The sequence below is a fragment of the Macaca mulatta genome, chromosome 2, assembly GCF_049350105.2.
Source record: "Macaca mulatta isolate MMU2019108-1 chromosome 2, T2T-MMU8v2.0, whole genome shotgun sequence".
In the NCBI taxonomy this organism is placed as follows: Eukaryota; Metazoa; Chordata; class Mammalia; order Primates; family Cercopithecidae; genus Macaca; species Macaca mulatta.
The window spans coordinates 157,176,568-157,188,705 of NC_133407.1; the positions used below are offsets into that span (position 1 = coordinate 157,176,568).

The following is a 12,138-nucleotide window of genomic DNA, read 5'->3' on the forward strand; positions in this document are numbered from 1 at the left end:
CAGCTCCCTTTAGTCATGTTTGCTTGGCTCTGGTACCAAATAGTTGGGATTACCAGAGTGTCCTTCCTTGCGTGTCAGTACGGATGCTGTGACTGCCACCCATGTCCCCGTCAAGTGCCCGTGCCCAAGCTCGCTGTGCTGAGTGACTTACAAGGTGCCTTTCCTGGAACCCTCCTCTCGCCTGGACCCAAGAGAGGCGACAGCTCTGGCTGGGGCTTGTGGTTTCCAGAGGGTCTGGACTGGTTTGGGTGCTTTAAAATATATATGTTTTTTTAATTCAGTGGTGCTTATGGGGCAGATGAAAATAGAACTTAAATGTGAGACTTAGGTGGATGGGAAAGTTAAATATTGGTCTCTTCAAGTTTTTGTTTTGTTTTGTTTTGTTTTTGCTTTTGCTATTATTACCACGTCACTTTCTCCATGTTAAAATGCCAAAAATGATCTAGTTGTTGTTGCTTATTTCCCTATCTTCCACCCCAGTCACTCCTTACTGTGACTCCTGCCCTGGAGGGCACGTAGCAGTGTCTGTCCTGCCAGTCCCAAGGCCCTGTGGGAGGAGACTGGCCTGCATCTCTCCAAGACTTAGTCTGACGCCAGGCACATCTCTTGTTCTGTGTTCTATCAGTAGTCCAGGGGAGAAGCTTCTGCCACTTCAGAGCTTTGCTAAACTAACCTAATTTGTCTAAATCACCCCAAAACCACTATCTCTGACTCATGCTTCCATGCAACAACCTGATCCGTTTTCCTGGACAGGTCTCTTTCCTGGAACACAGCCCAGGCACCTGTGTTCCTGGAATCCTTGAAGTCTCTCCTTTGAGTCGTGGTCACTGAGAGGGTTGAGGATGTAGCACCTGAGGTCCCAGCCTTTGCAGGGGCTGCCCTGGGTGGAGTTGGACTTAGATTTTCTGGCAGCCTCACGTAAACCTGGCAGCCAGCCTCTTCTAGAACCCTAACCAGGGACTGGAGCAGGAAAGGGAACTTCGAAGTGAAGACGGCCTCGAACCGCACCTCCTTTTAGCTTAGATCGAAAAATGAACTTCCTAATGGGTTAAATCCTTTAAAACAAGGAGCTGGGGAGAAGGGCATCGTGCACTCCTAGAGAAAGGTACTCAGTTGCCCGGCTGGGAACGTGCTTGGCACTGACCCCATGGGCATCTGACTGGTCTTCCACTTCAGGAAAAAAAATTTGAAAGAGGATTAGCATGAAGGGGAATCAAAGAGAAGGTTGTGATTTGGTTGAAGGTGCCTGGTTTAGTGCTGTTAATTGTCTTATTATATATATATACACACACATTTATATTTTTATATATATATCTTATTTTATATATATATATTTCTTGGAGTAAACATTTTAAATAAATGACATCATTGTCTAAAAAACAAAAAAATTATAAATCTGTATTACTGGGACACAGTGTATAAAAATATAATTTGTGACAAAAACATAAATAGGGGAGCAGAGCTATACAGGAGCAGAGTTAGTTGATATTAGCTTTATTCACTGTGGTAAAACATACATAAAATATGCCATTTTAAGCCTTTGTAAAGCATACAATTTCAACATTATGTACATCCAAAATGCTGAGTAACTACACCACTATCCATTTCCAAAACTTTTGCATCATCCCACGCAAAAGCTCTTTACTGGTTAAACAATAATTCCTCATCTTCCCCTCCCATAGACTGGTAACTTCTATTCTACTTTCTGTCTCCATGAATTGACACAGATTTTAAGTTAAACTGATATCAATTCCACTGGATTGTTAGAATGTTGGATGTTAACTGTAATCCCCATTGTAACCACAAAGAAAGTATCTGAAGAATATATGCTAAAAAAAAATGAGGATGAGTGCGGTAGTTCACGCTTGTAAGCCCAGCACTTTGGGAGGCCAATGCAAGAGGGTCACTTGAGGCCAGGAGTTCAAGACCAGCCTAGACAACATAACAAGACCCCATCTTTAAAAAAAACACAAACAAATAAACAAACAAAAACAACAGTTGGGCATGGTGGCAAACACCTGTAGGCCTAGGCACTTAAGAGGCTGAGGCAGGCTTGTGTGAGCCCAGAAGTTTGAGATTACAGTGAACTATGATCATGCCACTGTACTGCAGCCTGGACAACAGAGCACAACCTTGTTGAAAGAGGAGGGGGAGGGAGAAGAGGGGAACAAAAGGGGAGAAGAGGGAAAGGGAGAGGAGCAGAAGGAAAGGAAGAAGAGAGAAAAAGGAAAAGGGAAAAGAAAAAGGAGAAAGAGGAAAGGGGAAAGGAAGAAGGAGAAACGAAAGGAAAGGACGAAAGCAGAAGGGAATCAAATCAGTGAACTACATTAGAAAAATCAACTACATACAAAAGAAGGCAGAAATAGAAGGACTGAGGGACAACAAAAGCTATACAAATAGCAAAAATGGCAAAAGTCCTTCCTTCTCAATAATTACTTTAAATGTAAATGTATTAAACACTCTAATCAAAAGGCAGAGATTGGCAGAATGGATACATAAGCTGTCTACAAGAGAATTACGTTAGATCCGAAGGCACATAGGTTGGAACTGAAAGTATGCAAAATAACTAAAAGAGCTGGGTGGCTATAATAATATGCAGAAAAAAGTAGACTTTAAGTAGAAAATAGTCACAAGAAACAAAAAAGGATGTATGTTAATAAAAGAGTCAATTCATCAAGAAGATATATCAAGTATAAATATACATGCACCGAAAAACAGCTCCAAAGTATAGGAAGCAAACATTCATAAAATAAAAGGGACAAATAGTTCTAAAATAACAGTTCAAGATTTCAATACCCTATTCTCAATAATAAACAGAACAATTTGACAGCAGATTAATAAGAAAACAGAGGACTTGAACAATACTATAAACCAATGAGACTTAACAGACATATGTAGAACACTCCACCATATATTGGGCACAAAACAAGCTTCAATAAATTTAGATGACAGAAATCATAAGTATCTTCTCCAATCACAATGGAATGAAGGCAGAAATCAATGAGAAGGAAAACTGAAAAATTCACAAATATTGTGGAAATTACATACTCAACAACCAATTTATCAAAGAAGAAAACAGGGAAATTAGGATATAACTTGAAATGGATGAAAACAAAAATACAACATACCAAAACTTACAGGACAGAGGGAAAGCAGTGCTCAAGGGGAAATTTATAGCATACATCTTTACATTACATGAAAGATCTCAAACTAATAACCTAAGTTTATACCTTAAAGAACTAGAAAAAGAGTAAACTAAACCCAACGCTGGCAAAAGGAGGGAAATAATAAAGATTATTAGAGTGGAGACAAATGAAGCAGAGAATAGAAAAAAGATAATGAAGTCAAAAGTTGTTTCTTTTAAAAGATCAACAAAATTGACAAGCCTTTAGCAAGACTGACAAAGAAAAAAGATAGCAAATACAAATACCTAAAATAAGAAATAAAAATAGGGACATTACTAATGACTCTACAGAAATAAAAAGGACATAAAGAGCATTATAAACAAATATATGCCAACAAATTGGATAACCTGGATGAAAAGGACTAATTCTTAGAAACACACAAATTACCTAAACTGACTCAAGAATAAATAGAACATTTCAAAAGACTTTAACAAGAGTAATCAAAGTCAGTAATCAAAAACCTCCCAACAAGGAAAAGTCCAGAACCAGATGGCTTCAGTGGTGAATTCTACCAAACATTTAGAGAACAATTAACAAGACTGGGTGCGGTGGCTCACACTTGTAATCCCAGCACTTTAGGAGGCCAAGGCAGGAGGATCACTTGAGGCCAACAATTTGAGACCAGACTGGTCAACATAGCAAGACCCTGTCCCTACTGAAAAATAAAATTAGCCAGGAATGGTAGTGCATGCCTACAGTCACATATACTTGGGAAACTGAGAAAGGAGGACTGCTTGAGCCCAGCCATTGGAGGCTGGCGTGAGCTACGATGTGTAGAATGTGACCTTAATTGGAAATACATAATTATATTCTTTACAGATGTAATTAGTTAAAATGAAGTGGGCCCTAAATGTCATATAATTGGTGTCCTTTGAAGAAGAGGAAAATTTGGATACAGAGACAGACACAGAGGGAAGAATGCCATGTGAAGATGGAGACACACAAAGATGTGGAGCAGCTGGACCTCTCATCTCCAAGATGTGGAGAAACTGGTAAGAATGTAAAATGGTGCAGCTGCTATAGAAAACAGTAAGGCAGTTTCTAAAAATATTTAAAACAAAATTAATCCATGATCCAACACTTTTACTTATGAGTGTGTGTGGGTATATATATTGGCAGGGCACAGTGGCTCATGCCTATAATCCCAATGCTTTGGGAGGCCAAGGCAGGAGGATCACTTGAGGCCAGGAGGTCAAGACCAGCCTTGGCAACAGAGCAAGATCCTCTCTCTACAATTTTTTTTTTTATTAGGTGGGCATGGTGGTGCACATCTGTAGTCCCAGCTACTCAGGAGGCTGAGGCAGGAGGATCACGTGAGCCCAGGAGTTTGAGGTTACAGTGAACTATGATTGTGCCACTGCACTCCAGCCTGGGTGACAGGGCAAGACCTGTCTCCAAATGAAGAAAAAAAAAAAAGAATTGAAAGCAGGGTCTTGAAGAGATATTTGCCCTCTCTTGTTCACAGCATTACTCACAACAGCCAAAAAGTAGAAACAACTCAAGTGTCCATCAACAGATGAATAAATGTGGCCTGTCCATACAATGGACTATTGTTTAGCTTTAAAAAGGAAAGAAATTCTGACACATGCTATAACACAGATAAACCTTGAAGGCATTATATTAAGTGAAATAAGCCAGTTACAAAAGGACAAATACTGTTATGATTCCACTCATATAAGGTCCCTAGAGTAGTGAAATTCATAGAGACGGAGTAGAATGCAGTAGTTGACAGGACTGAAGATATGGGAAATGGGGAATTTTTGTTTGATGGGTACAGTTTCATGTTGGAATGATGAAAAAGTTCTGGAAAAGGAGAGTGGTGATGGTTGCACAACATTGTGAGTATAATTAAAGCCAATGAATTGTATACTTAAAAATGATTTAAATGGCAAATTTTACTTTATATATATTTTACCACAATAGAAGAACTGAAAAAGAAATCAAGAATCATCAATGGGCAGAAAATTATTAGATGAAAGGCTGGAAACACGATATCCCACACACTAGAAGAGCATCAACACAAAGATTACTTACTAATTTCAAAAAGGAACAGGTACCTGATATAATTTGGGCATTTGTCCCCACCCAAATCTCATGTGGAAATGTAATCCCCAGTGGGACGTGGGGCCTGATGGGAGGTGTTTGGGTCATGGGGCACATCCTTCGTGGCTTGGTGCTGTCCTCACCATAGTGAGCAAGTTTTCACAAGATCTAGTTGTTTAAGTGTGTGGCACCTCCGCAGCCCTTGCTCCTGTTCTCACCATGCGAAATGCCTGCTCCCGCTTTGCCTTCCCACCATAAGTAAAAGCTTCCTGAGGCCTCTCCAAAAGTGAGCCAATGCTAGTGCCATGTTTCCTGTACAGTCTTCAGAACCCTGAGCCCATTAAACCTCTTCTTTATAAATTACCCAGCCTCAGGTATTTCATCACAGTAATGCAAGAACAGACCCTTACCATAGCAAAATGTGGTATAAACCACCTTAACCAAGTAATCAAATTTAATAGTGCCAAGAGTGAGAGTAGCTGCCATCATGTACCTCCTGATGCGATACAGTGAGAAGAGCACAAAGGCACCCATTATCACCTATTTGACCAAAATATTTAACCTGAACCTCATCATGAGGAAAAGATCAGAGAAATCCAAGTGGTTTTGTAGAGACAGTCTAGCTGGGATCTTCAACGTCAATGTCATAAAAGACTAAATAAGGCCTGGGAAAACTGTTCTACTCAATTAAAGCATGCAAGAGAGACACAGCAACTATAAGAAATGCATGTACTTGACTGAATCTTGGAATTCCAAAAGACCACTACAAAAGACTTGATTGGGACAACAAGGTAAACTGAATGTAGCCTATATGTTAGGTAGAAAGTACAATCATCTTATTGTGGTGAGACAGGAGAATGTTCTTGTTCTTAAGGGGATGAGATGCATACTCAAGTATTTATGGATGAAATTACAATATATCCAAGTAACTCTTACATGACTCAATAACAATACAGGTAGAGTGAGGCCTGGAGAACACTCTGGCTTTGGAAGGCAGGAAAGGATCTGAGTGAATCATTTCAGAAGAGTAGTAGGGCTAACCACTGGATTACAAGAACACCACAAATGAACAGGCAATGAGAAATGAGAGCTGCTGGTAGAAGGTGGCAGGGCTGCAGGAGGCCACAGGACTGGACTGGCGAGAACAGGCAGACCTGACCACGCTGATGAACTGAGAGCAAGAGGTAGCGGAGAGTGAGAAAGCACACAGGGCCCACAGATGCGATCCAAAGCAGAGCACAAAAAGTGAAGACTTATTCCAGGAAGGGTATTGACCATTTATTATTTACTGAACATCAGTCAAAAGGAAATGAGCTTCAATTACAACATAAGTGACGCAGGGTAGACAGAAGGGTGGCTTTCTAAAAGAACGCATTCCAGCACTGAGGTAATGAGAGAGGAGGACACAGGGCGGTCTCAGACGCATCCCTCCTACGAGTGACCTGGCAAAGGAAAGTCTTACTGGCTCCATTCGTCCTCCTCCTATAGTTCAAAGACTGCACACAGCTTCTTGCTCACCTACAAACTTGAGAGTGGCTAAAAATAGGACAGCAAAGAACTGGCTTAATAGACATTATCTTAAGTTAAAAGAACAAAAGTCAACCGCTTAGTGCGATCCCACATGCATCCCATGAAATAACTTTTACCAAAACATCCATTTTCCCAACTCATCTTCCTCACAAGAAGAAAGCAATCACCCTCCACTGTGTCTACCTTCAGACTGAACAAATGGCCAAAAAGACACAGTGTAACATGCTTTGATTTGCTGTGAGAAATGAGATGTAGTTCAACACCACTGTGATTTGTAATGCCATTTACATAATTAAACATACAGACAAGTGGCATGAGGAGGTGAATATGGTTAATGGAGTTGCAGAAGAGCTAAAAATAGCAGACACAGCTACAGGCTGGAAGGGACGCTGGAGGCGGGACCTACTGATGGGCGCTGATGGCCACAGAAAGATTGTCAATACACCAGAAGCATCTTCTCTATTTAGCTGGGGACTTTTAATCAAGATTTAAAAGCTCCCCACAGACATGGAGCAGCTGGTAGTGGCCTCTTTCACAGATGCAAACTGAAGGTTATCATTGGGCCACAGAGGGCTTGCCCAAGAGTTCATCTGCTACTAAATTCCAGCTCAAAAACTTACCAAAAACCTGCCTTCTACCAAAAGACCTGAGAGTGGGTTCATCCAAACCAGTTTATCATCTGGTAGGGCACTGGATCACATTGAGCCTTCAGATTTGTTTTATTTATACCATACCAGTTTCTTCTTATTCTTCCTCCTCCTCCTCCCTCTTCTTTTTTAAAGTCTGAATTAGTTGCTGACACCCAAAAATTCACATAGATACCCCTGTTGGCAGCTGGGCACCCCTGGGCTCATACTCCCAGAGCTCTGCGGTGCTCAGGTGCTCACCAATCCCTGCTGTGTTTTCTTACAATGCCTTACTCGTTTCTGGGGCCTACTTGTCCAGAAGGTATTAAGTTTACTTCACACCAGTTTTCTTGAAACTGGCTTAGATTTCTAACCTGTACCACCTCATGGTACCTACCTCAAGATACCTATGCAATAAGCAAAAGTGGCATTTCCTATCTTCAGTCTTTGCAAAATGCCTCCTGGCACTAGTTTGAGCTTGCTGAAGAAGTCTGTGTTCACTTTCTCTACTTTCCCAATGATCTATACACCATAAACAAAGCCCTTTACTTTTAAAGTTGTCTTTCCAGAGCAATATTTTCCCTCTTCCTTTTCAGCCCCCTTGCCCCACCACTACCTCATCACTGCTTTAGTGTTGTTAAGGATTTTCCCCTAGACTTCTTCCAGATAGGATGACAAAGTCCCTAAGTACAGGGTCAGTTTCCCTTATCTGAAATGCTTGGGACCAAAGTGTTTCAGACTTTGAATTTTCTGTGATTTCTGAATATTTGCACTAATCTTACGTTGAACATCCCATATCCGAAAACCCAAAATCCAAAATGCTCCAAAGGGCATTTCCTCTGAGTGTCATGTCAGCACTTGCAAAGGTTTGAATTTGGGAGCATTCAAGACAGCAGATTTTTAGATTTGGGGGGCTCAACCCATACAACCTGCGATTTTATCAAGAAAAACAAATACGTGTGTGGTTGTTCAGGCTTTCTTCCCTATGCTAAAAAAGAAAGGAGGAAGAGGTAGAAATCTGTAATACCACCAGTTGATTTACAAGTGCACGAGGACACAGGTGAAAACAAACATACATGACGTGATTCCTGCCTTAATTAACAAGACACAAGTAGATAACCAGACTAAGGTTAACCACTCATACTTACCACTGACCTATTATCTACTTGTTCACTATCTCTCCATCCTTACATTCCATAAAACTAGTACACAAGTGCTAAAGGGTAAGAGCTTTGTTCTGCTCTGCTGTATCCCCAATGCCTGGAACACAGCGTGGTGCACAGAATCTTCAATAAATACCTGTTGAATGAACAGGTAAATGAAAGATTTCCCATTTAGTCCTCATGCCCCGTGAGGCTGCTTGATACTACAACTGAGGAAACTGTAGCCACAGAGTATTGGTAATTTGCTCAAGGTTATCCAGGACCATCAGCCTATGGTGTGGGTATGACAGAGTAGGGAGACCTGGATTTATAAAGAGAAGCAATCCTGAAAAACACTGGTGAGCTACACATTCCACTTCCCCCCTGCCTTACAGCATACAGCATGTATATCACAATGGAAAAAGCTCTCCACGGTCCAGCTGGGGTGAGAAACAAGCGGACACCCTCCCTTCAGGAGGCCAGGCTCTCCAGCAGCCTGTGGTTCCCCAGGCAGCTCTATTGGAGACAAAGGAGAAGCATTTTAGTAACATTTATCTTTCTCCTTTTACAAAAACCATTAATTCTCAATAGTGGGTGTATTTTACAGAATCACTCAAGAGGCTTCTGCAATCTCTATTTCCTCTCTCTACCTTCCCCAGCACCAGATTCTAAGCTATGGGTCCAAGGTAGAGGTGGGCAGAGGGGCTGGTAAAGAATCATGACCACAGGCCGGGCGCGGTGGCTCAAGCCTGTAATCCCAGCACTTTGGGAGGCCGAGACGGGCAGATCACGAGGTCAGGAGATCGAGACCATCCTGGCTAATCCAATGAAACCCCGTCTCTACTAAAAAAAAAAAAAAATACAAAAAACTAGCCGGGCAAGGTGGCGGGCGCCTGTAGTCCCAGCTACTCGGGAGGCTGAGGCAGGAGAATGGTGTAAACCCGGGAGGCGGAGCTTGCAGTGAGCTGAGATCCAGCCACTGCACTCCAGCCTGGGCGACAGAGCAAGACTCCGTCTCAAAAAAAAAAAGGAACCATGACCATAGTGGGAAACTCTGTCCTGTGTTCCAGCTGCAATGTCCATCAGGCTCTCTAGCACCAGTACCCACAGACAACCAGCTGCTGCAACAGGGATTCTCTCCGAGCCCTGCACAGACCCAGTGTATGGCCCTGGACAGTTTACTAACCTCCCAGAACCTCAAAGTCATCTGCAAAAAGGGGCAACACTACCCCTACCTAAAGAGGCACTGTGAGAATCAAATGAGAAAACCTACACAAAGCACCTGATCCAGGATAGCAGCATAAGGAATGGCTGTGTCTACACACACACACACACACACATGCACAGGCGTGCACACACACACATAGATAATAGCGCCACCAACACCTGGGTATTTCACAATAAGAAGGTACAAGCCATGACTTCATTCCCATCTCATAAATTTAATGACCACAAATTTTGATACATTGAGTTTATGAATAAAAGGGGAGCCACTGGTATCTTTTTTTAGACTAACGGAATGTTCCATTTTTTTAAGTCACACAAATATATCTGCATTTAATGAGACAGTTGTGCCTACCTGTCAGGCCTAAATAATCGGGCTGCCAAAAAGAGAACTACAGTGACTGAAATACAGATATATTGCAGACTCTCTGGGGAGCCTGGTGAAACGACAAGATTTCAAGAAACAGTGTGGAAGACACTTCCTCATACCTGCTGTGCTGCAGAGCCTCAGAGATGACCCTCCAGCCAGGGATGTTACCCAGGGCCCCAGGACACATGCCCAGGGACTTGCAGACATGGGCATTCGCTCAGGTTCTTGGACGGGCCACCTAGCCTCACCCTGGGCCTTGGGCTGCCCTATACAGTGACAGGGCTGAGCTAGATGGACATAGAAACCTCAAAAACGCATTCCCAGCTGTTGATCGTTCCTGGTACCTCTCCTCCCAACTGAAGACAAAGATGCTGCCTGCTATCCAGGACAGGTCCTGAGGAAAGTTGTCAACTCTGATTTCTTTGAACCCTTCTCCCTCCTCACATTCTTGTCTGGCATTGCTTATGCCCAATCCATTGTCCTCTGCCCTCGCTAGACCCAGAACACAGCTGGCCTCCTCTTTTCCGGGCCATTGTTCTTCAGGTACTCGAGGAGCTTGGATTCTCTCCACACTCCCCATTTCCCCAGGATTTTAGAATATGACAACTCATTGCCCCCAGCGGGAAGATGCCAGACCCAGGAGACTGGCAGCAGCTGCGCTCCCTCCTTGTGGCCACTGCCCTTCCTGCCCATCAGCTTCTTAGCCTGAAGACGTTCTGAGGGACAGCCTCCAAAGGCCAAAGCACCAAAGGTGCCTACCATTTCATCTCCAGGGCTCCTAAACAGGTCCTGCTAGAAAAGGTGGCAAGTGGATTCGATAGGGGCTAAAAGCAAAATTCATCTGGAGGGACATGATCCCTAAGGAGAGAGACATCAGGGTTCCTAGCAGCAGTTACACTGGCAAAAATCAATCTCCCCTGAAAACCAGTTAGGAGGAGCACACCGGATTTTCACTTCGGAAGCTGAGCTGTTAGACACAGCCTGCTTTGGAGAGGAAAAGAAAGAATGTTCCTGGACAGGCTCGCCTCCTTACCCCAGCTTGCTCCTCTGCCAACAGCTGGTACCTTAGAAAGAGCTCAGCCACAAGGGGTGCCACTGGGTGTTCTGGCACAGATGTCCACAAGGAGATTTGCATGATCCCAAAGGGCTGAGTACATGGCTTAGGGGCTGAAGGGCAGCATGTGCTGACACAGCCAGCTGCTGGCACCATCTCCTGGAGGGAATGATTGCTTTCTAGGACCTATGGTAGGTGAAGCACTGAGCTAGGCACTTTGAAGATATTTATACTCGGTCCTTGCAACAACCCTGTGAAGTCAATATTGCTGTCCCTGTATTACAGATGTGGAAAGTGATGCCCAGAGACACTTAACCAAGGTCATACAACTTGTTTCAGTAACACAGATGAGATTCTTTTAACCTTTTCTATTACCTGCTACTTCCTCTCAAGGCAGTTCAGACTGTGATCCAAAGAACTGTAGCTCTAACTGCTATGACTATTTTATGGACTAATGTGGACAAACCAGAGATTACAGATCGGGGTCACAAGGATGTCAGTGCTGTTGGGACTCTAAGGAAGCATGTGAATATTCTAACAGGATCCCCCGCCTCCACATGTAATTTATACATCACCTTCCCAATAAACACTCAAGCCTGGCAATCCCTTTCCTCTCCACCCCTCTCAGGGAAAGCAGGTACTACTGAGCTTCTCCAGGCCATGTGTTGGTACCTCTCAGGTGGTACCACTTCAAACAAGGCTCAGCATATGCCCACCACAGCCCTCGGTGCCCACTGCCACCCAGACTCTTCCTGGAGCATTGCAGCCCACAGAGCAGGAAGAACGAAGCCCATGGGCCCTCTCTTCACCCACTGCTGCAGAAAGGCAGGCCACGAAGCCCTGGGCAATGCGCCTGTACACCAGAGAGAGAGACGGGGGCAAGGACAGATGAAGAGAAGGCAAGAACAGAGGCAGGACACTGATCTTTATCTGGGAAGAGAATGCTAGCCAAGGTCCCGATAAG

The 12,138-nt window shown here is 43.4% G+C and overlaps 1 protein-coding gene across 23 annotated transcripts in view; it reads right to left on the reverse strand.

The window, feature by feature from the left end:
• CHCHD6 (coiled-coil-helix-coiled-coil-helix domain containing 6) overlaps positions 1–12,138 on the reverse strand; it is a 246,887-nt gene that overhangs the window by 185,190 nt on the left and 49,559 nt on the right. The gene's annotated exons all lie outside the window — the stretch shown is intronic.